This window comes from Sciurus vulgaris (genome assembly GCF_902686455.1).
Source record: "Sciurus vulgaris genome assembly, chromosome: 2".
Taxonomy (NCBI): Eukaryota; Metazoa; Chordata; class Mammalia; order Rodentia; family Sciuridae; genus Sciurus; species Sciurus vulgaris.
In genome coordinates, this window is record NC_136462.1 from 77464250 (window position 1) to 77489988 (window position 25739).

At 37.4% G+C, this 25739-nt stretch overlaps 1 long non-coding RNA gene and 1 pseudogene across 4 annotated transcripts in view; both read left to right on the forward strand.

Moving 5' to 3' along the window:
* The window catches only part of LOC306651980, a 29466-nt gene extending 5337 nt beyond the window's left edge, over window positions 1-24129 (forward strand). Inside the window, exons 3-5 of one of the 3 annotated variants that reach the window (XR_013761279.1) lie at window positions 15258-16959; window positions 18193-18321; window positions 19923-24129. This is a non-coding gene — a long non-coding RNA (uncharacterized lncRNA). The other 2 variants (XR_013761280.1, XR_013761281.1) reach the window with 2 other exon arrangements.
* Window positions 6238-12738, forward strand: LOC306651974 (transcription initiation factor TFIID subunit 12-like; annotated as a pseudogene). Its single transcript has one exon. The product of its transcript is annotated as a transcription initiation factor TFIID subunit 12-like (transcript).
* Window positions 24130-25739: the final 1610 nt, after the last annotated feature.

The window sequence follows — 25739 nt, forward strand, 5'->3', positions numbered from 1 at the left end:
CTCAAAATTAAGATGGATTATTTTAAGGACGAAAGGGCAAGTGGCCATTGCCTAACTTTTAAATTCCCCAGATTAACAATAACATAAAACTTTACATGTAGGAAATTTTCATGAAGATTGGGATACATACAAAGGGAAGAGTGCTCAGATCAGATCAGGCAACAAGCAAAAATGAAATGAGAGATCACTTTCCTTAAGGTCCCAGCTCCAATTCCTGTCTCCTTTACTTCCCAGGGAATAAACAAAATTTATCATGCAAAATGATTTTAAGCTCAGCCTTCACCCTTGTCTAGACTTTAGGTCTTCTATCTTGCTTGCTCTTGGATCACTTGCTCTTGGAGAAACCAGATGCCATGGCATGAGGACACTTGAGCAGCCATGTGTAGGAGTTTGTGTGGCAAGGAACTGGGATTTTCTGCTCACAGCAGCATCTGTTTAACGGCCATGTACTAAGCCACCTTGGAAGCTGATTCTCCAGGCCTGGTAAAAGTCAAGATCCTAACTGTGACCTCAGGATAAGGCTGTGAATCAGAACTACCCATGTAAGTCCCTCCCAAATTCCTGACCAACAGAAACTGTGAGGCTATCCATGTTTGTTATATTTTTAAGCCCCTAAGTTTTGGGGTAATTTTTCATGCAGCAATAACCAAAACATACCTTAAAATCTTTGATGCTAACTCTATTATTTGGAGGATGGGCTTTCTTTTTGTCATCTATGGGTCACGTGTTCCTGTTTCTTTGCATGTCTAGTGTTTTTTTATTCTATATTGGATCTTGCAGATGAACATATAAAGACTCTGGATTTTATTATTTTCCTTGGAAGAATCTTCACTTTGTCTCAACAGGAAGTTCAATTACTGGCTAGTTACCTTGAACTTGTGCAGATTTGTTTTTTACTTTGTTAGTATACTTCTGTGGAAAACCTGAAGCATTCCCCAACCACCTGTACAAGGCAGGACCCCAACTTCAGAGACTAACTTCCCTGAGACATTGTTAAGGTTTCATTTTAGACCTTGCATGGGGCAGAACTAGAGTAGGCCTCACTGAAGCATGGTCCTTTTCCTTAAACTGTGGCATTTCTGGTTTATCTGCAGATTGTCCAGGGTTATAGTGAAGACTCTCCACTTCAGATGGGCTGCAATGCCAGAGCTTCCTAACATTTCTTGACCTGTAGTATCTCTGCTCTTCTCTCAACCCATCTTCTAATCCTTGTGCAGGCTCACCATGTACATACCCACCCATGCCAAGGACTCATGGGGAATCTCTACAGACTCTTCTAGAACCCCTCCTTCTGCACAGCTCTCTCTCCTCTTTGATGTATTTTTAAAATAGATTCTGCTCACTTAACCAACTTTAAATTCTGATTTCATTTTCTCAGTACAGTGAGATTGTGCTCTCCTTGGACTGTGGCTTACTCCATGAGAATTGGGACACTGTTCCCAGGCAGAAAGACGGAGTAATCCCGAGGCTTGCCTTATGAGTTTCTCCTCCTCAAGGACTGCTATCTGTTGTCAAATGACTGAAAACAATTGCTAGGACTAGTGTGGGCTGGTGTAATACCATCATGGCAGGACCCTAAAATGTCATATTTCCTTTAGTTTTACGACCAGTGACCTGGTCTCCATTATATTGGTCACTGAGAGGGAAGTCATTATGGATGTAGGGACGGTTGAAAGAAAGAGTTCAGTTCAGCAATGATGTCTCTAAAGAAATTGGCTTGTGACCTTGTGTTTTCCAATCTGAATGATTTGGACTCTCTAAGCTCAAGTTTATTTCAAGTATATGTCATTCTCACAGTTCCAAAGAAAATCAAATTTCCTTCAAGCTTTAACATTTGCTTACACACACACACACACACACACACACACACACACACACACACACCCCACAGGAGGGAAGGGAAGAAGAGAGAGGGAGATAAAGAGAGAAGAGGAGAAGACAAAAGATTTAAAGGTGCTAAAAGTGCTGAAAGTCTGAAGAATTATGTGCAGATTTGGGGGCAAAGGGTAAGGAAACTAATAAGAACTAGAGAGAGAAAAAAAATGGAAAGAAGGCAACAGTTTTATCTGTGAAGTATTATAAAGACACTCCCATCTGGAACCTGTTGGTGTAATTTTCAATTACAATCCATCCTGCAATATACAGATGTATATGAGAGGGAGGATTTCTTAAAATTCAAACCAACCAAATGTTTCTGCATTCTAAGTAAAGCTTTATGTTATTCCCTTCTATAAGAAGATTATAAAGTATAGGGAAGTGTGTGAAGAGAAGGACAACTGGCCAATTGTTTTTCCTTTGCTGGTAAAGGCTAGACCAGAGCATAGTGACTTCTGTTGAGGAGAGCATACTTAGGAGTCTTCAGTAGGATTTGAACTGATTGGGGGAGGCAGAGGAAGCCTAAATCACCATGTAACAAAGTGAGAGGATTTGGTTTCAGAAAGTAGAAAGAATTTAAGAAGAGAGTGTCTGGAAACCAGAGAAAAAGGAGAAGTGAGGAGAACGTTGATGGAGAAAAGGGTCAAGTAACATGAATGAAATGTGACCTGTGGAAGAAGAGGGCTACACCTGTTGAGTGAACTTTAAGAACAAACTTATTTATTATCCAATTTAAAGATGTTTTGGTTGCATCAATGAACCTCCCTCATTAGCTCCAAACATTTACTAATATGTGCATTGGAGAAGGAAACATGTAAAAAGGTGTTGAAGCTTAGGGTACCCAGAAATTCCTGAGATGAGGATTTACATGCAAGCAAACTCTCAAGGAAATGCCCCAAGAAGAGACCATAAATTGAGAAGGAAAAGCAAGACAGGGGAGAGAAGCAAGGATGATTTAGGCAAAACTTCTGTGGAGGGTGGGCTTCAGGATTTTCCCACAAGGTTGCACCTCAGAATTGTTCCCACCTAAGGAAATGGAGTTGAGCTCTCATAATCCTGACTCTGATAGTCTTTGATTAGGGTTTTCTTTGGGAAGCAGATGGGGGAGGATATAAACTCAGATACTTCTGGCTTTTTCTGAGGTTAAAAGGGCAGTCCTTAAAAGAAAAATCATAAATGTTGACTACTGAAAATGAAAATACACTTAGTCCAATAGCATACAGAGAAATTACAAAAAATAAATCCAAAGGGATTTGAGCAACAAATAACATGATATTAACAGTCCACCCCTGTGTTTCTCACATTCACTCTTGCCTCACATTATGTCACTCCATTTCAACACAGATTTTTCAAGATGGTGGGTAGTCCCTGTGGAAAACCTGAATGAGGAGAGTTAGCAGGACAATTTATGTGTACACAATTGCAATTAGTTCTGATGTTTATCTACAATTCATGCTACAGCCCCTTCATTTTTAGATAAAATTTCTGAAGGCCTAGGTAGCTTATCATGACTTTATGGGGCCATGGTTGATAATAATTGACCAGTCTTAGTTAAAACTGGTCATGGGAGCACCAAGTGCTCAGTGGATTCTCTGAATTGCAGACATATTTCTCTTGACCCCATTATATAACAGCAGCTGATATCCTCAAGATGGTCAGTCAATTTTCTTCAAGTTTTCTAGTTCCTTTTCTTGCTGCTGGTCTATAGGCATGTGGAGAACAAAATGACCAGGCAACAGCCAAGGTTTTAGGTTTTATTGGAATTTGTTGTATCTCCTGCTGGAAGAGTCTCCATTCTGGGAACTGGGACCTCCAGACTTGCAGACACTAAAGTCATGGGGATAGGAAAGACACATTTGTTTAATGGGTCCTTGGGAATGATGATAGAGAAACTACTCCCACTTTGTTCTTGTATACATTTGTTCCATCTGCCAGGACACAACATCATCAGTTTAAGGTAGATAATGCACCCTGAAGGGCAACATATTATCTCTTTGCCTTACAATGTAGGGGATGCACCCTAATGGCGGCTGCACCCTCGTGGCAACCTCCTCCTCATACGTGGCACTGCCTGATCCACCAACAGTTTACCTGGACATCTTTGTACTGCCACTCTCCCCCGGAAACTAACAAATGTGTTCTTACCCAGCAACTCCCTGATTGGCCTGCTCATCTCCACCCCCTACTGCCAGGGATTGGTTAGCAGCATTCCGTGAACGTGTGCCTGCCATTTAGTCCTATGGGACTCTCCCCTGTGTGATTCCCCTGTGACTTGCTGACCTTTAAGCTAATTGGTTGCCGCCTAGCCCCCACCCTACATAAAAGCTGTGTAACTTCCTCAATAAACGAGTTCCTGCTGTGCTTCCTGCGCTGACAGACCTCCCGGCTCTGGTGGGTTTCCATTGCTGCCAACACTCATCATCCTGCTCGGCCCCATATTCTCCTCAGGCGGGCCCTGAGGAGATACATTGGACCTTGTTGCTCGACAGGGAGCAACATTACAATGCCTTCAAAAAAGCCACCCCAGTGTTCTTTTGGATGAGCAGCTTCTGAGTGACATGACCTATGGTAAAACCAGTAGATCTTATGATCATGAGCACATTGTCACCTTGTCACCACATTGTTGACATAAAAGTCTTCTTTTGGGACATATGTGGGAGGGGGACTCCATATTGGCAAATCAGATTCTCCAGAACGCCTTGATTAATGTTGTGGGCTTGGACACCATGAGCAGAAAAGAGAAACATACCCAGAACACATGTCAATCACCATCAGAAAGAATTCCTAATGGAAATGGTCTAATGTAATCAGTTTGCTGCCAAATGGCTGGTTGGTTTTCTCAAGAGAAATAAAAGAAGTCAGAAGACAGTGAAAAGGTATTTTCAAGGAGGCAAAAGAAAATAACTTCCAACCTAGAAAAATACATTTCTGGAATGAAGGGGCTTGAACCAAGCCTCAAAAAGATTGAAATTATATAGCACACACTCTGTCGTAGCAGAATTATTTCCAAACTCAATAACAAGAACAACTAGAAGGTCCATATGTTCAGAAATTAGGGCATACATTTCTAAATAACTCATGTCAAAGTACAAATCATAATGGGAATTTTTAAATATTTGAAATTGAGTGATAATAAAATAGTACTTTTATCAAAACCTGAAGGATGAAGCTTCTTAAAGACACTTATTAGTCTTGAATGAATTATTCATAAAGAAGCACAGCTGAAAAATCAATGAACTAAGCATCCATTTTAAGAAATTAGAAAAACAACAGAAAAATAAACTCAAAGAAAGTAGATGAAAGAAAAGAATAAATAAAAAAGATTTATGAAATAAAAAATGAGCATAATGAGAGGAACAAAAAAGCCAGACTGGCTCTCTGAAAAGGCTATTAAGACAATTAAATGACTGTCACTACTGATAAAGACAAAAGAGAAGATGCAAATAACCAACATTTGGGATGCAAACAAGCATGTCTACAGATCCTGCAGATAATAAAAGAATATTTTAATTAATTTATGCCAATAAAGTGAAAATTTTAGATGAAGTTTCTAAGCAAACTACAACCCACCAAAATTTATATAAGAAGAATTTTTAAAAGAATTAAATTAAAAAATAATTCTCTGTATACATTTTTTTCATGGCTTTAGGGATTGAATCCAGGATGCTCTACCAGTGAACTATATGCCCAGCCCTTTTACTACTTTTATTTTGAGGCAGGGTCTCATTAAATTGCCCAAGCTGGCCTGGAACTGCTTTAGACTCCTGAGTATCTCACCATACCATATGGTGTGTGCCTGGCTCACCATACTATTTTTTACAGATAAAATCCCATAAAGGAAACATCAGGCATGTGAATTTTACCAAACATTTATGAAAGAAATGATGCCAGTCTTATACAGACTGTTTAGGGACTAAACACTTTCCAACCTATCTCATGAGGCCAGGATAACTTTTATTTCAAAATTTGACAAGGTCATTACAAAGTAAAATTTAGATTAACTCTCATAAATGTAGATGTAAAATTCTTTTTAAAAATCAGGAAACTAAGTTCAGCAATATGTTAAAAAATAATATATTACAAGCAAATTCAGTTTACATGAAGAAATAAATCAGTATAATCCACTATAAAACATAATAAAGGAAAAACACTATCTCAATAGATGCAGAAAAGGACAAAAGCCATATCTCAATAGGTATAATAAAGGATACTTCACAATCAAACACATTTACTTCTGCAGCAAAACATACGAGTATTCTCATGGAATAGGATAGAGACTATAAATAACCTTGCATCTGTTCATGTCAAGTGTTTCTGCCAAATGAGAAAAACACACGCACACACACACACACACACACACACACACACACACACACTTCCTTTTTGGGTTTCACAGTAGTGTATAAGGGATTATCAGCTTGTATCAAAACATTTTTAAAAAGATAACCAATTGCAGATTTATAGAAATATCCACTTAAAAATGAAAACACAATGGGAAATTCTTAATTTATAATGGAAAGTATGACCTGGATCAGCTTAACATCTTGCTAGAGAGAAATCAATGTGGGGAGCTAGAGGTTGTTTGGTGATGGTGGAATCAGACCTTAATAGCTACCATTGTTAAAGGTGATAACCACCTGCGTCTTTTGTGACAATAAGAATACCACTGTCCCTCAAAGAAACTGATCTCCATTGACCCGCAGCCTGGATGTTGATGGTCCTGGCTGAAGGCACCTCTGAGACGTGCCACCAACCTGCAGGCTAATCTCAATATTAGCTCAAGTGAGGGCCAGGGGTGTAAACAAAGAAATAGGTAGGATCATGTCCACTTTTGACATTTCATAATGCAAATCTGGTCACATCTCTTCTCTACTTAAGTGAAACCATGGCAGTGGCTGTAAGGCCACCGTCTCCCTCACACACTGAACTTAGAGGCAGGACACTGGCTTTCTTTGCCCTTTAGTCTTTTAACACATTTGAAGAAAAAAAACTCTTAAAAATTCTGTTTAATAACTTAAAATATTTTATGATCATTCTTAATTTTATTGCTACTGAGTTAATAGCAATTTAGGGGTAACTCTTTTTAGAAGACAACCAACATTGTCCCTTGGGTCTATACTGCTTGCCACTTTTATTAAACTTTTACCATTAGTAATGTAATAACCTGAATATCTCCCTGCTTTCTCATCTTTTCCCCTTTTAGATTGCTCTATTGCATTATTTGCTTTTAGGACTCACTGATTTCAAAATTTATAGAAAAATCAATTACTTTTTTGAAAGCATTTAGAAATTATTATACATTATTTTCAATAAAACTGACCTTACCAAAGTATTTTTATCTAATTACAACCTTTACTATCTTAAGTTGCTTCTTTGAACATGTTTGGCGTAAAGAAGTTGGCTGACCAAGGTTCTAAGTTTAGGAAGTATGAAAAATTCTGTTGCCTTCCTGCCTAAATGAAAACTAGAAAACTAGATATGGCTAGATCACTTTTAAGTCACAAATTCCATTCAGTCGTCAGTGGAAGATATTACACACCCCTTCTGCATTGCTACTGAGAGGTGAGAAATTCAGAGCTACATTTGAGGACTTGCTCCTTTGAACATGACTTACATTTTTCTGCTTGTGTATGTGCCACTTTATTTTCCCTGGAGTTTAAAATGTTGAAGAAGTTATGTCATGGAGTTTATTTTGATGTTAACTTTTCTGGACACTTCGTTGATATGATTTTCAATCTATGACCTTTTTTTCTTTTTTTTAATTCTGTAGTTTCTCCTTCTTCTTTCCCTTCCCCAACTCCTCAACCCATCCTCAAATTCTGCCCCTTTTGTTCTTGTGGGGTTTTTTGGTAAACTTGCTACGTGTAGCAGGAAGAGGAGACAGAAGTGGGAGAGAAAGAGAGGGAGAGAATGAGAGAGCAAAAGGGAGGGAGATTCGTTTTAAGGAACTGACTTTGTTGTTGTGGATTTGATGAGGCAGACTGATAGGCTGGAAGCCACAAAAAAGTTACAGCCTGAGTCCAAATGCAGTCTGCTGGCAGAGTTCCATTTTGCTCAGGGAAGGTTACTTGTTCTGTTAAGACCTTTGGCTGATTGGATGAGGTTCAGTTTTATTATGGAGAGTAATCTGTTTTACTGAAAAATCCAACAATTTAAATGCTAACCACATCCCAAAACCACCTGTTTGGCAAAGCCAAGTTGACACATAAAATTAACCAACACAAGTTAACCCTGTGTCCATCCCATGACCTGTCCATTCCCTGACAGCCATACACATCTCCTTAAATCATGAACAGCAAGGCATGTTCCACCTGACATGATACCTGCATGGAACCCTGCAAATGCACTGACCCTATCCCCAGGAGAAAAGGCAGGGTCCTCAGGTGATGTTCACTCTTCTCCACGCTATCCTCCAAATTACATACCATGTAGTTAGCAGTACTTCAAACTAATGTACACAGGCCCTCTGCTCTGTTTCCCCACTCTTGGAATACAGGAAGAAAATGAAATCAAGTCATTTTTCCCTTTTCTACCACCTCTCACCAAAGGCATCCTGTAAAAGGATGATATAAGAAGATGTTTTCTTTCATCTCTGGCACAACTTGGGACTTCAGGGGAAACAAAAAAGAAGAAAAGAAATGGGGGGAAGGCATGGAAGACAGGAAGAAAGTGGTATAGTGGTTCAGAAATGATTTGCAACCTTTAGAAAGAGACACAGAGAGAAACTGGTGCCATCTAAACAGCAGGCACATCCCTCCTGCTTATTCTTCACCTTTCCTAAAGGACCTACTTCCTTTCTTGCCTTCCTTGGTCCTGATGGTGGGCAGGAGAGCTCTCTCTCTACCAGCAGTGAGCACCCCTGTCTTCATCTTCCTCTGAGGGAAGAAAAGGATGAAAGTGGGGAAGGTGGCATCTTTTCTGGTCCCTCTGTCTCCCCAAGCACTCCCTCCCCTGCTGTCTTCAGCAGTGATGACCAGGGAAAGGCTGGGCCCGGCTGTGGAGTGATGCAGGGTCAGGCAGTGAGAAATGTTTTCATTTGCCCTCCTTTTTCATGAAACAACCCAGCAGGTTCTCCCTTTTCCCTTTCCACATCCTGTTTGCTGATTCATCAAAGCTTCAGGTTCAGGAGATGGGCCTCTGTGTCATGAGGGTAGACTTGTCATCTTTTCCCAGGAAGTCACATGAGGTTGTGTGACAAGAGAGAGCTTGTAAATTCCATTAGGGTAGGAGCTGTGACCTGTTCATTCCTTACATACACACAGAGCCTAGCACGGAAACAGGGTTAGTGCTCAATCAGCTACTGATTGCAGGGTGACCTCTACGGCCCATGACAAAAAAGCATTCTGGGAAGGAGCAGAGAAGGGTAGGACCTGATGATCGTGGTAACTGAGGAAAATTTCCTTGAAGATGAGTTAGAATGAGACGCATATTCTGTGTGCTGTGATGTCTGACACAGAGATATAGAGGTGTGTTTACATGAGGAGTCTCCAGGTGTCTATCATGCTATCAGTAAAAGTTATTTTGGGCATTTATAAATTTTAAAAATTTATATTTATAGTACTATACTAATATATTTTGTTTATAATAAAATTTAAGGAAAACATAAATCTTTAGAAGATACAATAAAAATAAATATAAAGAAGTTACAGTTTTCCCTGCATTCTAATGGATGATTTTAAGTCTCCCCTGAGTTTGGTTAGCTCTTTCTGTTCTAAAAGAAAGTTTACAAAGCTTCAGATTAGAAGGCAAAGAAATCCAGTATGAAATATAATGGAAGGCTATAGATGATTCTATAAATCTAACTCACACTCCAAATAACAAAGAGAATTTCTGGTTCACCTCTCTTCCCAAATGCATTTTTATAATGACTATAGTAAAACATCACGGCTCATTATGTATTTACTTCTATTTTTGCTACAAGATTATAAGATTCTTTAAGGGGTGGACATGCTTATTTTCTGTCATGTGTGGATCATCTTGTTCATTATACATCTTGGGAGTAGTCAGAAAGCTTTTTTTTCTAATAGGTGCATTCTTAACTTTTGCTATATAGCAAACCATTTCAAACTTGTTGTCTTCAAACAGCAACATTTATTATCTCACAATTGTATATGCTGGATGGCTTGGCAACTCTGGTCTGTGTTGATGTGGCTGGGCTGAATGGCCTAGGATGGTTCACAAATGACCTGTCAAATGACAGCATACATGAGTGAGCCTAGCTGAGATTAGCCAAGCCCAGCCCAAACTAGAACGAACTGTCCATGCTGCAACTTCCAAGAAATAATAAATGCCTATTGTTTTAAGCAACCAAGTTGCAGGATTGTCTGTTACATGGCCTTAGTTGACAGGTAAATGCATTGTCAACCTATAGTTGGAGTCACATCCGGATGGAAAATGGCAAGAAATAACATTACCTTTTAATAGAAATTATGATTCATTTCTTAAATTATTAATACTTTTTTAAGGACACTAAGTAAATTTTCTTTAAATCAGTCAGTCATGGTGGCTGTAATCTCAGCTATTTGGGAGACTGAGGCAGGAGGATCACAAGTTCAGGCCCAACTCAAAATAAAAAATAAGGGGAATGTAGTTCAGTAGTAAAGTTCCCCTGGGTTCAATCCCTCATACTGGAAAAAAAATGCTTTTCTTTAAGTATTTTTTAAGACTATTTTTGATTGTCTCTCTTTTGGTATTATGTTTTTATTGGTTGCTATAGAGATTACCATAGGCACTGTTAGTTTACTATTGTCTACAATATTGTTTAATACAACACTTCTCCTGCAATATTAGAACATTTCAACTATATAATTCTCTTGAACTAATACTCCTATCCTTTGTGTAATTGTCATCATATATTTTAACTTGTATATTAATTATAAATCCAACAGTACATTGCTATTTTTGCTTTAAGTAGTCAACTATTTTATGAACAGTTGGATAAAAGTAAGAAAAAATAGTCTTTAAATTGATAAATATATATGTACATATATCTACAGTTTTCAGCACACTTCATTTCTTTCTGAAGTTCAAAGTTTCCTTCTGGTATTGTTTGCCTTCCGGCAGAATTTCCTTTGTATTTTTGGTACCACAAATTTGCTAGTGATGAACTTACTCAGCTTTTAATTATACAAAATGTCTTCATTTTAAAATTAACTTTAAAGGCTATTTTGCTGAGTATAGAACTCTCAGTAAATGCTTTTGTTGCTGTTTTTCTCTTCCGCACTCTGAAAAGGTTATTTGATTTTCTTCTTGTGTGAAGTCGCTATCATTCTTATCATTGCTCTTCGGTGCACAATGTTCCTGCTTCCTCTGGCTGCTTTTAAGATGTTCTTATGATCTTTGATTTTCAGAATCATAATCTACCTAAGCGTATTTATCCTGTTTGGGGTTCAATGTGATTCTTGGGTTTTTAAGTAGATGTTTTAAATCAAATCTGGAAAGCTTTTGTTCATTATTTCTTCAAATGTACTTTCTGCCCCATTCTTTCTTCTTCTGGAACTCTAGTTAAGAGATTACTTGGAGCTATCCAACAGATCATTGAGACTCAGTTCATTTTTTCCCCAATCGTTTTCTTTGTGTACTTCAATTGGGATGGTTTCTATTGATCTGTCTTCAAGATCACTGATATCTTCCTTTACATATTTAAATCTTCGGTTAATTCCTTCTGATAGACTTCTTAAAAATTCATTATTGTGGTGGTGAAAGCTTTGCTGGGGCAGTCTCCATATCATGGGGAGATAGATACTGCTTGCTGCCTTTGATTGACCTTGGCCCTCATAGCTCCAAAAAGAAACAGGATCTTGATAAGCTCTATGAGTTAAAGTGCAAAGCTCAGCAGATTATGAACCAATTTGGCTCCTCAGTTTTAATCAGCCTATTCAATTTCTCATCCGTAAAACCAGAACCAGCCAGCACCCTCCACAATGCTCCATGGCCAATAGCACTATAGTGATAAAAATTTCAGGCACCCTTGAGACAGGAGGTAGTTTTATCCCTCAAAACAATCAGGTATTGACCAAGAAGAAATTACAGAATTTAATAAGAAAAGTGAATCCAAATGAGCAGTTGGGTGAAGATGTAGAGAAGATGCTGCTGCAGATTGCTGATGATTTTAATTGAGAGTGTGATCACAGTAGCCTGCCAGCTTGATCGGCATCGCAAATCCAGCATTCTGGATGTGAAAAATGTCCAACTACAACTAGAAATGCCAGTGGAACATGTGGATCCTAGGATTTGGCTCTGAAGAAATATGACCCTACAAATAAAGCTTGTACCACAGAAGCTCATAAACAGAAAATGGCATTGATCCAGAAAACAACCAAGAAATAACACATGGAAAGGTCAGGCAATAGACAACAATGTATTTGGTGGTATTTGATTTGAGATTTCAGCCATCTTGTCCCTGGAATTTTTAAAAAATTCTTTAGAGAGAAAGTGTATATATATATATACACATATGTGTGTGTATACAGATATACATATACATTATATAATATATATAATACAGTATATATAATATATAGTTTTTATTAACAGCGCAGGAATATCCACAATGACTGAGAGGATCTGCCAAAAGAATAACACCTACCCCAACTTCCATTTCTTTTTCCCTGCCATATCAAAGAGGAGCAGTGTATCTTTCAGAAAAGATTTTATTTGTAGTTTATTATATAAGCGATTGAATATGGGACAAAGCATTATGGTCTTGTTGAGTGAGACAGTATTAACAGGGTTTGTAGAGGATTTTGTTTCTTCCTCCCTTTCTCCTTTCCCTGTACCTTGTAATATCAGTGTTTATAAGAATATGAATTTTATTTACTTTCTCGGTTCTAAATATTTGGTTAGGTGCTTTTTTAGAGTTCCATTGTTTTCACCATTATATTCATCTTTTTTTTTTTTTTTGGGTGCTGGGAATTGAACCTGGGGCTTTGTGCATGCAAGGCAAGCACTCTACAGACTGAGCTATATTCCCCCCCAACTATAAATTCTTTAGCATATTTTTCATAAGAATTTAAAAATTCTCTTCTGCTAACTCAATCATCTGGATTGTCTGTGTGTCTCTTTTTAATGATCACATTTTCTTTTTATTATGGGTCACATTTTCCTGCTTCTTCACACATCTGGTAATTTTTTTACTATATATCCTGCTGATATGTTTTGTATCTGGAATATCCCCCAAAGGCTCTGTAAAAGTTAATTTGAATTGTCAACTTGATTGTATTAAGAGATGCTGATGATTAAGAGGCTTCTGGGTGTGTCAATGAGGGCCTGTCTAGGAATGATTGGAATGTGGGATAGTGAACTGGAGACCCTCCCTAAGCATGGGAAGCACCACCCAATAGGATGGTGGCTTGGTTGGAATAAAAGCTGAAAGAACAAGGAAGCAGTAGCAGATGCAAGCTCGACATTTCTTGAATGGGTTCTTGATTACTGCTTCCATAGTCTGAGGATCTCAGTCTCTTGCTTCTTCATTCTTCCAAAGCGGACTCTGCCAGTGATTCTTCAGGGAGTTTCCAGAAGCCTTGGTCTTGGATTAGGGTAGCACTGTTGATCTTTCTTGTTCTGGGGCTTCTGCCTCTTGGACTGAGCAGCTGCTGTTTCTTCCAGCTCTCCGGCTGCAGACTGCCATTGTGGACTATGCTGCTTCTGGTTGTGTAAGCCAGTCTAATAAATCCTCCTTTTATAATCATAGTTCCTGTTGATTCTGTTCCTCTAGAGAACCCTAATACAGGTTTAGTAATTGAAGTTTGGTCCCCAGTGGAGCAATGGTCACAGATGGGGCTTTGAGGAACTTAATGGATTGTTATTGGATTATGGGGACTCTGATCTCATCAGTAAATTAATCCATTGGTAGCTGAGTGGACTACTGGAAAGTGATGGAGTAGATGGTGGGACATGTTTGGAGGAAGCAGGTCACCGAGAGTGCTGGGAGTGTACCCTGGAAGGTTATCTCTTGTGTTCTCCTCTCTCTCTCTCTCTCTCTCTCTCTTTCTCTCTCTCTCTCTCTCTCTCTCTCTCTCTCTCTCTCTCTCTCTCTCTCTCTCTCTCTCATGTGTGCTTTCCTTTCTGGTTATCATGAGCTAAGCAACTTTCTTCTGCCATGCTGTGATCTTCTACCTCGCTTCAGGCCCAAAGCAACAGAGCTGACAGTGGGTGGAAACCTCTGAAACCATGAGCCAAGTAAACCTTTATTTAAAAATAAATGTTTGTGTGGTCATGTCAGGTATTTTGTTCACAGCAGGAAAAAGCTAAATAACACATCTACATTATAGATAACATTGTAGAAGATTATAGATTCTGACTTTTTGAAGAGAAGACTAAGAATTGGGTTTGTGCTAATAGTAGTTAAATCACTGGGAGATCCCAGAAATCTCATCCCCTCTTTTCTTCTCCTTAACTTGTATAACCAGAAGTGAGGCCCCAGGCTGAGGCTGAAGCTCGGTGGCAGAGTGCTTTCCTAGCACATGTGAGGCACTGAGTTCCACCCTCAGCGCTGCATAAAAATAAACAAACAAAATAAAGGCATTCTGTCCATTTTCAACTACCAAAAAAAAAAAAAGAAGTGAGGCCCCACCCCCAAAACAAAAGACAAAAGTAACAAACATTTCAAAAATGTTGGTCCATGAATAAGGGAGAAAAAAATCAATACACTTCTAAAGTGAGATTTTTTGCTATTGGTGACTATTTAAAAATGTTTTATAAGTTCCTGAACTAGAGGAGAAAGGACTGTTGGCTCAAAATAACTGATGAATGCCAAGTTGTCACCTGTGGTCTTCCTCATCACCTACAGAGGAGATCCACACCCACACCCACTGGAACTCCTATGAGGAGGGAAGAAGTGGAGGTGCATTGAGGGAGATCGAAAAAGTAAAGGCACATCTTTGCCTCATGTAGTTCCCTTGGGCTGGTGGGTGAACTCTCAGAATTCTCCTCAGGACTTTTTCCCTCGACTTCTGCATGATCAGCAGACAGTCTGCAAGAAACATTTGTATTTAGCTGGTAATGGTGTTGGACAAGAAAGACATTTAAACAGAAAAAAAGAAAGATCCATCCTCAGAAGACTCATGATTGAAGCCAAGAGCAGAGTAGGAGCAGCAGTTCAGAGCCTCCCAAGTGTCAGTGAGCCCAAGACAGGAGGGATTTTTGGAGCTGAGATCGGGCATAAACACGGGATTTTCCACAGAATGCTACCTATGACCCTCAATAGAATTTTGCTTTCCTCTGAAATAGTAGTTATTTCATCCTACATCTTGATTATGCAAATATTATAAATTATTTTCATAAGCCTTTGAGTACCAAAGGGGATTTGGGACAGTTGTTAACATCTACATGAAAGATGACACTTATAACCAACTATATTTGTCCTTATATCATTGTTGAAGATCTTGCAGATTCATAGTCCAGCTCATATTCCCTCTGCCACTCAGGAGCCTACAGTACTACATACTCAAGCCTCAGCTTTTTGTGAAATAACATAGTTACTTGGAGAATATGATACTATCAGTTTACTACTGCATAATCCTGGATGATTGGTGAAAAGAACTGGTTAACTGATAAACTCTGCCTCCTGATCTACTGCTGCAGATGAAAGGTCCAGCACATAGTCTGCCAATCTCAAGACACTGGGACTCAAGGAAGAGTGTGAGGCTCAGAAGACAGCTTTTAACTCCAATCTCCAACCGCAATTGGCACTACTCTGAACTTTAGCAGAAGAAATGACCACTAGTCTGGAAAGGTTCTTATGCAGTCTCTTCTTTAGGTTGCACCTTCTTCAACTCCAGAGACAAATGAAGCTGCAAAGTCTACCTACTGATGACCCTTAGGCTCCAAGGGAACAGGACCCTAGGATTGGGGCTACTTGCAGACCCCACTGTGATGTCAACTCTACTGGTTATTGTCCCTGCTCAGGTCAAAACAGTGGGGGGGGGGGGGGTCGGTCAATTGAACCTGATGGATCAGTGAGGGCAGTTTTGACCCATCAGGAAGTTTCTAGACTGGTCTGAGGTAAAATAGGTAGTCAAATAGTTGTGGTAGATTTGGGAGAGCTCCCTTTGACATACAGAGTAGAGGAAGAGCAACTGAGTCCAGCTGACCTGCAGTGTTTCTTGGGGGCTCGAAAGGCATAAGTATTGTTAGGGTTTGGAGGAGGGTGTGAAAATGGAGCTCTCGATTCTCCTTTTCTCCCCATTTGCTTGTCTCTAGACCTGAGAACTGAATTGTCCTTTCAGGTACTCTGGACTGAGGGGCTACTTCCCCTGCCTTCATTTCCCAAAGTCATCAAGGTAGTGCCTGATATTCAAAGTGAGGAAGAAAAATACAAGACTATGTTTAGTGATATGAAATAAAATAAAATAAAACAAACCAGTCAACAAAAACACATAAAATCTGAAATACAAATTTCTCCTTTAAGAAAAGAAACTAAGTTTCTCAGACAAATGCTTGCTGACCAGATTTGTTAAGCTCAACATTTACACATTTCTTTCTTGCACTGTATTTTCCCTAAGCTCCTATATCCACAGAGAAAATACAAACTCCCGGTTACCCACAGCACTGGCTAGATTTTCTTTTTCTTCTGACATTTACAATAAAGATACTTATGTTTGATTTAGTTTTAGGACTAGTGAAGGATGTTGATATAATAACATGAGTTCTAAAACAATGGCTATTGTGGAAATTAATGAATATTCAAAATTGTATGAATTGATCTAAATGATTCAGCAGAAAAAGCTTTCTACATTTCTTTCTATGGTCGCATTGTCTACACAGCTATAAAAAGCTCAGTGTGAGGTCTTCTTGTTCAAGAGGAATGATTTCACTCTCCTTATTGTAGCAGGGCTGTGTTAGTCTTTGTATTTTCAAATAAAGTGCTATCTAACAGTTTTTCGTCCTAAAATCTAAACATAAGATAAAGCTATTTGGAAATTATACCTTCACAATGGAAAATGAAACAGCCTGATCAGTGTCACCAACTCTGCCATCACGTTTCCCTCAGGTTCTCTGTGGTGGGCTCCATGGCACAACAGCCATGGCTCCTTGGGAGAGGCAGGCCTGTCCCTAGAGCAGGGCTGGACAAAGTGAATCATGGTGAGTCCATGACTTTTGCTAGTGATTTGCTCAGGGATGACCCTGCCGCCCAGTGCTGGCCGAGGAAAGGTGAGGGAAATATGGTGGGAGGCTGGAAGGGAAGATTTTCTCTCTGATTTAAGTTGGAGACATTATGTAATTAACATTTATTGGACTTTGGGACATTAAAATGATTAGGATGTGATCTGTACTTAAGGGAAGCTCAATGGAGGAGAGAAATATAAACAGATATAGTGTAATTTGATTTACATCATGTATAAAGTATTCAAGAAGAATGCATGCACAAAATAACTATTCATGAGCAAAAGTTGGGGTTTCCAGAAGAGATGATTATTATTGGTTCTTGGAACCTGTATCTAAGAAATCTTTTCCTAGCCCAAGATTAGAGATTTTCTCTTCTATTTTCTTCTGTAATTACATAGTCTTAGGTTTTACATTTAGGCCTATGATCCATTTTGAATTAATATTTGTATATAGTATAAAGTATAGATCTAAGTTCTTTCTTCTCTTTCTCTCTCTCACTCTCTAATAAAGATATCCAATTTTTCCAAGACTATTTTTTTTACCTGATTCCCAAGACCATTATTTGAAAAGTCAGTTCCTTGCCTTTCTGTATTGCTATTATAACTTTGTCAAAAATCAGTCTCTCTCTCCATATATGGAGATGATGGTCATGATATATATATATATATATATAGTCATCAGGTCATCAGTCTTTTTCTGGACTTTCTCTTCCATACCAGTGATCTGTTTGTCTATCTTTATAACAATACCACTGATTAATTACTATAACTTTATGTAAGTCTTAAAATCAATTATTACTCCTCTAACTTTGAGCTTTTATAACGCTGTTTCAGCTATTGTAGTTCCTTTGTGTTTCCATATAGATTAGTCAGCTTGATAGTTTCTACAAAAAAGGTAATTGAGATTTTTTTTTATTGGATTGCGTTCAATTGGTAAATCACTTTGTGGAAAAATGACATTTTAAGAATATTGCATCTTCCATCCCATGAGTATGGTATCTTTTCATTTATTTAGATCTTCTTTATTTTTCAATCTCAGCAAAGTTTTAGAATTTGGGGTGTATAGGTCCCATACAAATTTCATTAATATGTATAGATATCATACAAATTTTTCAGATTTATCCCTGTTTCATATTTCACATTTAATTGCTATTTTAAATCATTTTTTCTTTCTTTCTTTATTTTTTATTTTTATTTTTTTACATTTCAGTTTCTGAGCCACACATGGTGGGGCACACCAGTAATCCTAGCTGCCGAGGAGGCTGAGGCAGGAGGATCACAAGTTCAAGGCCAGCCTGGGTAACTTAAAGAGATCCTATCTCAAAATAAAATAAAAAGGGTTAGGAGTGTAACTCAATGATAGTACACCCCTGAATTCAATCACCAATACCACAAAATCTAATTAAAATTGATTGATTGAATTAAAATTTGAAAATCCTATTTCTCATTGTTCATTGCTAATGTGTGAAAGTGTAGTTGACTTTTGTGTATCAATCTTGTATCTTAAAATCTTAGTAAACTGACTTAATGCTTCTAGTAGCTATACTAGATTTCATTGTATTTTATATGTAGGCAATCATGTTGTCAGTGAATAAAACCATTTTACTGCTTTATTTTAAATCTAGATTATTTCTTCCTCCCTTTGCTTCTTTTTCTTACCTTTTTGTACTGCTTAGAGCCCTAAGTACAATGTTAAATAGAAGTAGTGGGAGGAGATATCATTGCCCTGTCTGAAATAGTAAAGACTTTTGCTTTTGAAGGTTACTTTGATTGTTCATGTGATTCTAGGCTGATACCCACAGTTACTTAAAGATGTTGCCCCATTGCCTTTTTGATTGCATTGTGTTTGGTAAGAAATGTGCTATCATTTTTATGTTTGTTGTTCTGTATACAACATGTCCTTGTTTCTTAGCTTCTCTTAAGAAGTTTTCTTTAACACTGATTTTGAAAAATTTGACTATAATGTGCTTTAAGTTTTTTTTTGTTTTTTTTTTTTTTCTTTTTTCATGTTCCATGTGTTTGGGGTTCTTTGAGCTACTTGGATACAAGGTGTATATTTTTCACCAAATTTGAAAATCTTTTGACTCTTCCTTTAAGTATTTTTTTCCTATTTATCCCTCCACCTCCTCTTTTGGAAAACTCCAATTGTGTGTAGATTATGTTACTAGAAGTTATTCCACAGTTCACTAATGATTTGTCCATTTTTAAAAATTATTTTTTCTTATTGGGCACAGTGAAAGACACTTGTAATCCCAGCTACTCAGGAGACGGAGGCAGAAAGATTGCAAGTTCAAGGTCAGCCTTGGAAATTTAACAAGACTCTGTCTCAAAATCAATTTTTTTTAAGGGCCAAGATGAAGTGCCCTAGGTTCAGGTCCCCAGTACTAGGGAAAAAAAAAAATGTTTCTTTTTTCTGTGTTCATTTAGATAATTTCTATTGTTATGTCTTCAGTCATTATTTTTTGTCTTATGCAATGTTTAATCTGTTGTCAGTCACATTAAGTGTATTTTTTATCTCAAGCATTGTAGTTTTTATTTCTAAGAGTTCGGTTTGTATTTTTAAATAAGAGGGACCTTTTACAGATCTATGAAGTTCTCTTTCTGCAGCTCTCTCCTTTCCAATCCTGTCTTGCAAATTCTAGCAGCCCTGGTCCCCTCAAACTTTTAGGTCTGTCTCCTTGACTCAGAGAGACCTAATGAGTATTATCACTACATTAATGTCTGACCCTTATTTCACAAGCAGACTGTAAGGACTTGGTCTGTTTTGCTCATCATTTTGTCTTCAGAGCCTTTCACAATATCTGGCCCTCAATAAATATACATTAAATAAAAGAATTAATATTTAAACTCAAACATAGCCCATTGAAATATTAAGTTCCTAACAACTTCATGGGCATTGATTCTTTTTTCCCAACTATCTCTCCTTTTTTTCTCTTTTAGGTTTATTGAAACTAAAATGAAAGGATGATGACTGTGTATATCAACATGGATAAATATCAAATGTTGAATGAAGACAATACATCACCCAAAAATATGTTCAATGTGATACCATATATAAAGTTTATATATGCAGAAAACATACTATATATAGTTAAAGGATACATGTATGTAATATGTATATGAAGGTGTGCATGGGAATAATCTGCAATGAATTTAGAATAATGGTTTTTTCTTTAGAGGAACAGATGGGAGAGGCTAGAAGAAAGTGTAGAAGGAATCAACTCTATGTGTAAGCTTTTATTTCTTAAGCTGGGATACATTGTTCCTGGATGTTCATTATGTTTTTTTCTATACTTTATGTTTGAACTATTTCATAAGGTAAAGAAGGTTATTTGTAGATATGAAAGAATTCATAAATTGTACATGCTGATACAAACTGTGATCTAATAAAACAAAGAATAAGAATAAAGGAAAGGAGAAGAAATCGATTAACAAATAACTGTACATGTACACACATAAATGAAAATTATATGTAAGTGTATGTGTTCAGAAGTGATAAAGTGTGAGGAGTGGGGGAGTAACAGGATTTCAAGCACTTTTTCATTTCCTCCTCATACTTGAATATATTGTTCAACAAATTGTTTTGTAGTGAGTGACTATGAATTATTTATATAATCAGAAAAAATAAAACTATTTTCATTGTAGAAACAACAACAAAAATGTGATAATGTTTATAATTATAACCCCCAGAAAGACCCAAGACTAGTGGTTTAGCTTGGCAAATATACTTCTAGCTTTTTCTCCTAACCATATTCTGATTTTACACATATGTTAGCAAAACACAGTATTTCAATGTGTAGTTCTGCATATGTTCTAAATACAAGTCCATTCTTAGATAATAGTATCATAAATATTTTTCCCATTCTGTAGCTTGCCTTTTCACTTTTAATAGTGTTCTAATTTTAATGAAGTCCTGTTTATCAATATTTTCATTTGGAGTTGCATTTTTGGTGTCCTTTTTAGGAATGCTTGGCTGCAAGAAAATTCTATTTTATCTTCAATAAGCTTTATTTGTTTCACCTTCCACACTTAATCTGATTCATTTGGAATTAAATTTTGTATATACAATCATGTGCTGTATAGCAATCCTTCAGTTCAAGACAGATAGCACACACAGTCATGGTCCCAAAAGATTATATTGCCTAGTAATGTAACCATCCTAGTTAGGTATAAGTACATTCTATGATGGTCACCAACTGTTTTAGTCAGCCTTTTCCCTGCTGTGACTAAATGATCTGACCAGACAGATCATAGAGAAGGAAAAGTTTATTTGAGGGCTCACGGTTTCAGAAGTCTTAGTCCATAGAAGCCCGGCTCCATTCCTCAGGGCTCAAGGTGATGCAGAACATCATGGCAGAAGAGCGTGGCAGAGGGAAGCAGCTTGCATCATTAGGAAGCAGAGAGAGAGAGAGAGTCTCCACTCTCCAGATACAAAATATGTACCCCAAAGCCATGCCCCAATTCCAATCTCCTCTAACCACACTCTACCACTTCAATTAATCCCATCTGGGATTAATTCATTGATTGGGTTAAGATTCTTACAACCCAATTATTTCTCCTCTGAACCTTCCTGCATTGTTTCACATGTGAGCTTTTGGGGGGCACCTCACATCCCAAACTGTAACACCAACAATGAAATAGCCTAATATTGAATTTCTCAGAATGTATCCCTGTCCTTAAGCAATGCATGACTATAGTTTGAAATGGGTTCATTTGAATATCCAGTTGATCTAGGACCATTTATTGGAAGGACCATTCTTCCTTCGTGTTATGGTTTGGATGTGAGTTGTCCCCCAAAATCTCACATGTGAGACAGTGCAAGAAGGTTCAGAGGAGAGAAGATTAGGTTGTAAGAGTCTTAACTTCATCAGTGATTTATCCCCTGATAGGGATTAACTGAGTAATAACTGAAGTGGTAGGGTGTGTTTGGAGGAGGGAATTTGGGTTGTGGCTTTGGGGTATATTTATTTTGTATTTGGAGAGTGGAGATCCTCTCTGCTTCTTGATCAATACAAAAGCTGCTTCCCTCCGCTGTACTCTTCTGCCATGATGTTCTGCCTCACCTCAAGTCCCTTGAGCCCCAAGGAATGTAGCCAGCCTTCTACGGACTAAGACCCCTGAAACCATGAGCCCCTGAATAAACCCTTTTCTCCTCTATTATTGTGTTGGTTGGGTCTTTCAGTTGCAGCAGCAAAAGCTAACTAAAACACTCCACTTTGCTGTGAACCTTTTGTTATAAATCAGGCGATAAAACATGTATGGGTCTCTTTCCAGACTCTTCTTTTCTACTGGCATATTTTTCCATAGTTGCAGCAATACCACACCGGTTTAACTATTGTAACTTTGTAGAAATGTCTTGATTTCTGTAACTCCTTTAATGCTGTTGCTGTTTGCTGTCCTTGCAATTTACAATTCTATGTAAAATTTGGAATATATTTTTCATTTTCCATAAAAAAATAAGCACCTGGTCAAACCTGGGTCAATTTGAAGAGTATTAGATTATGACCCACAATATAAAATAAATATACAAGACTGCATATTGATATAAATAAAAGATCAAATAAGTAAATTAATGGGGGAAAATAGACAAATCTCCCATGTAGAAGCATTTAAAATAATTTATGCATATAGTATGGAATAGAACTCGCCAGTGGTTAAGTGTGGGCTGTGCATAGTGACTTCTCACACAGCACAGTATGGAAAGGGGGAAACTAGTAACTTCACAGTTGCTAAGAAAAAAAGTCGATAATATGTACCTTGTTATGATGTAATGAAAATGGGACTTTTCCTCTGTGGTCTTCCATATAAACCCTTATAACCTCAGTCTGAAAAGTCAAACAAATCCCAATTGAGAGCATTTCACAAAATACCTGACAAGTACTCATGAGAACTACCAACACCATCAGAATCAAGGAGAATTTAAGAAATTGGCATGGCCAAAAGGAGTCTGAGAAGTGATGACTAAAGGTAATGTGGCATCCTGGGTGGAATTCTGGAGCAGAAAAAGGTTATTAGATTAAAGCTAAAGAAATCTGATTAACCAAACTATGAACTTCAGTTAAGAAAAATGTATTAATGTTGGTTGATTGTGACAAAGCTACCACTCAAAATAGAAAAAAATGGGGTGACCATTTGAAAAGATGGGTGATACATGGGAATCAACTACAACATGGAAAACTTGAGGAATCCTAAACTGAAAACAAAAACAAAACAGAAAACATGGCTACAAAAAGACATTTAGGGGGCTTGTTGAAGAAAACTGCATATAAACTATTTAGCAGACCCTTCAACTCAAAGTATAGTCTATGGACCAGTAGAATAACCATCATCTAGGAACTTGTTAGAATGTAGAACCTCAGCTCCTATCCCAGGTCTGCTGAATCCTAACTTGTGTTTTAATAGGATTCCCAGGTGACTTGATGCAGTGAAATCTGACAAGCACTGTTTTCAGTGGCATTATATAACTCTTGCTAACTGTCCCAAGTATGAAACTGACACTATGATTGTGTCCAAATACATTAATTCTTAGGAGAAGTAGGTTGAAGTACTTAGGTGCAAAATTCCATCAATATCCACAAGTTACATTTAAACAATTCAGAAAACAAAAATGTGTGAGATGAAGTAAAACTGGCAGGATGTTAACAATTGATAAGTTGAAGTGAAGGGTGCACAAATGTTTTATGCACTGATGTTTTATCTTTTATGCAGAGTTTAAATTTCTATAACTTTTTTTCTCTTCTTTCTTTTTTTTTTTTTTTTTGCAATGCTAGGAATCAAATCCAGGGCTTTGTGTATACAAGGCATTAGGCAAGTGTTCTGCTACTGAACTACATCTCCAGCTAATTTTTACAATTTCAAATGTAGAATATTTTAAATGGAATGGCCTTAAATTTTAATAAAAAAATTTAGTTGGAAGAAAATTGACATCTGGACAACTTTGAGTTTTCTCATCAAAGAACATGGTATACCATTCTACCCATTCAGGATTTTCTCTTTGTCTTTCTATAACATTGAACAGCTTCCTTCATATAGATTATATGTAATTCTTTTTAATGTACTGTTACTCCTAGGTTATATTACTATTTTGTTGTTCCCTTTGTGAATAGATTCTTCTGTCATATTTCTAACTGACCATTGCTGGTACATAGAAAAAACTACTTTATTTCACAAGATTTACTTTGTAATTTGTTACTGTATGATATTTTATGTTTCTAATAATTTATTGTTCATTTTCATGGATTTTTAAGAAGATAATAACATTTGAAAAATTGGAAAGTATCTCTTCTAATATTTTGGAGGGTTTTATTCTTTTAGACTTGCCTTATTAACTTGATTTCCAGCACACTATTACATAGCAGTGATGGTACATATCACTACCTTGTTCTTGACTTTTATGGAATAATCTCTGGTATTTCACTATTAGTTCAAAGTTCCTTTGAATTTTGTGATATTCTTCCTGTCCTGATACACTAATAGCTTTTATTGAGTTAGAAATACCTATTAAATTAAACTTAAATATTAAGTTTCTTTTTGGCATCTTTGGAAATTATTTCACCTTTTTCTCATAATTTATGAATATCATAAATTTCCTTATAGTAAATTATATTTTCAGTTTAGAAATAAAAACTCCTTGGTCATGTCTTTCAACATATTGTTGAATCTGGTCTTACTGACATTTTAATTTTTTCCAGCTATATTCACAAGAAAACTCAGTCTATAATATTCTTTTTTTTTTTTTTTTTGGTACCAGGGATTGAACTCAGGGGCACTCAACCACTGAGCTACATCCCCAGCCCTATTTTGTATTTTATTTAGAGACAGGGTCACACTGAGCTTAGCTGAGGCTGACTTTGAACTCACAATCCTTCTGCCTCAGCCTCCCAAGCCACTGGGATTACAAGAGTGTGCCACTGTGCCCAGCTTAATATTCTTTTTATTTGCTTTCTTTGTCAGGTCTCAGTATCAAAAGTCTCAATATAAACGTTGACATTTCTCACCATGGATTGCTCAGTGCATGGGATTAATTCTTGCTGCTGTGGTGTTTCACATGTAGTACTGTGTTCATCACTTGCCTACAGAACCCCAAGAACACACATCATTAATATTCCTTTGCCCGTGGGTAAGACAAGACAAAGGAAATACCATTAGATCATTAGCATCAGCTAAAGATCACAGACTTTAAAATGCTGATAGAAATATATGCTGGATAAAAAAATATCCCATTAATATCTACTTAATAATAGCCCATTGCTAAAAATAAAGACAATTTGAATGTAAAAATCTCTCAGTATTGGATAAAAGACTGGTACAAGTAAAACCTTTAAGCAAGGTAGAAAAGTTTAGTACATGAGTAGGAAAGACAATGACTATTCAAATTAGCTCTCAGAACATCCAAAACATATTCATAAAGTACAACTAGATATAAGCCCCTCAAGTCTTGCATTTTGACTGCCTTGTTCATTTTTCTAAACCAAGTCTGACCCAGTGCCCTATACCAGAGAAGTCTTCAATAAGTACTTCTTGAATGGACGAGGGAGAGGTGTTTGTTTGGGACACTTTCACATACTCTGTTGGCCTGCCGGATGACACAATATGTCCTGAGTTCTCATGAACCAATCACAGGGCCTTGGAGGTCGAGGAACATAACTGAGAACTGCATGGTCCCACCCTGAGGCAGTGAGCTTAATACAATGCCAAATAAGCCACTTTTCAATCAGCACATGATGTCTATACCTCAAGGGGAGACTGTACTGGTGA